The 1,717-nt window shown below is 28.1% G+C and overlaps 4 non-coding genes across 4 annotated transcripts; all 4 read left to right on the forward strand.

Annotated features, from left to right (window-relative positions):
- The first annotated feature begins 189 nt into the window (after nt 1-189).
- ACLA_056970 lies at nt 190-261 on the forward strand. Its single transcript has one exon. It is a non-coding gene; the product is annotated as a tRNA-Lys (tRNA).
- Nucleotides 262-466: 205 nt separating this feature from the next.
- ACLA_056980 lies at nt 467-539 on the forward strand. Its single transcript has one exon. It is a non-coding gene; the product is annotated as a tRNA-Asp (tRNA).
- An 89-nt stretch (nt 540-628) lies between these two features.
- ACLA_056990 lies at nt 629-700 on the forward strand. The gene has a single exon. It is a non-coding gene; the product is annotated as a tRNA-Sec (tRNA).
- Nucleotides 701-728: 28 nt separating this feature from the next.
- Nucleotides 729-800, forward strand: ACLA_057000. Its single transcript has one exon. It is a non-coding gene; the product is annotated as a tRNA-Ile (tRNA).
- Nucleotides 801-1,717: the final 917 nt, after the last annotated feature.

Here is a 1,717-nt window from a genome sequence, read left to right on the forward strand (position 1 = left end):
TGTTTGATTATTCCTTTATATTTCAGTTTATTACTGAGGTTATTAAACTTTTAACATATTTTATGTTAAACATTTTATATTTTAGATAGGATTTAATTATTATAATAGTAAATAATTATAATATTAATTCTATAAAACTATAACATTTAAATATAGTTTATCATATTTGTATATTATATAATTATGATAGAGACTTTAGTTTAATGGTAAAACATGTGACTTTTAATCATTACCATATGGGTTCAAATCCCATAAGTCTTAACTATTAAAAAAAAAAAGTGACTATAAGTTAACGGTAGACTGCTTATTTACCAAATAAGATGTGCTGATTCGAATTCAGCTAGTCACAAGTGTAAAATATTATCTTAATCAATTAGTAATTTAATATATAATGGCTATAAGTTAATGGTAGACTGTTCGTCTTCCACACGAAGAGTGTCGATTCGAATTCGACTAGCCGTAAAAAGGGTTAGTAACTTAATTGGTAAAGGGTTTTCTTGTCGAGAAAATAGATGCCGGATCGAGACCGGTCTAACCCGTAATTAAAGGAAAAGTTGCTATTGGTAGGGTAAGATATTTGCTAAATATTGTGTATTTACACTTAGATGTTCGATTCATCTCTTTTCCGAAGAGCATAGTTTAATAGGCAAAACTGTAAGCTTCAACCTTATATTTCTTAGTTCAAATCTAAGTGCTCTTGTAGTTGTAAATAAAAGATTTATTTTGTTGGTTCTTTAACTTAACTGGTAAAGTGTATTCTTGATAAGGATATGTTCAGTGTTCGAGTCACTGAAGAATCATCTAGTATAGTAAAATCTATTATATTAAAATTAAAATTAAACAATAAAAAAAAAAATCAAATTTTATTAAATTAAATCCTAAACTGATCTAAAGTAATTAAATAAGAGAGTTGGCTGAGTGGTTTAAGGCGGCTAGCTTGAGTCTAGCTAAAGGTAAAACTTTCATATGTTCGAATCATATACTCTCTGGTATTATATATACATTACATGATTAAATTAAAGAATTAACCTTAATAAGGTTATAATTATACAGGTTAGAGCCAGGTTGGTTAGGCGTCTCATTTGGGTTGAGGAGTAGTTATGTTCGAATCATAATAACCTGAAGTATAAATTAAATTTATAAGTGTATCTAACAATATAGGTAATATGAAAGATATATTTCTTGATAAATCAAGGCAAGTATATAAAGAAATTATTATGGATAATTAGCTATATATTAAAGAATATCTAGTCAATCTAGTTTCTAAGAGAAATCAGATAATAAACGAAGTGAATTGAAATATCTTAGTAACTTCAGGAAAAGAAATCAAACGAGATTGTTATTTGGTGTAAACTAAATAACAAAAGCCTAAAAACAAAACTTGTTAAAGTAAAACGGATTAAAGTCTGTTTGAATAAAGGGGAACCTTCCTCTAAGGCTAAAGATGATATATAAGCGATAGTGAAAAGTACCGTGAGGTAAAATTTGAAATAGTAATTTTATAAGCAGCTCGAGTGAAATTTAAATAAAAAATAAGAGCGTACCTTTTGCATAATGGGTCAGCAAGTTAATTTTAGATGCAAGCAATGATTTCATGCACTTCAGGCATGAAACTAGCTTAGATAAACCAATTATGAAAAAATGAATAAGTATCTAGAATTAGACCCGAAGGCTAGTGATCTTACCATGGTCAGGGTTATAAAAGCCCGAACGGGTT

The sequence above is a fragment of the Aspergillus clavatus genome, genomic scaffold, assembly GCF_000002715.2.
Source record: "Aspergillus clavatus NRRL 1 1099423829756 genomic scaffold, whole genome shotgun sequence".
NCBI lineage: Eukaryota > Fungi > Ascomycota > Eurotiomycetes > Eurotiales > Aspergillaceae > Aspergillus > Aspergillus clavatus.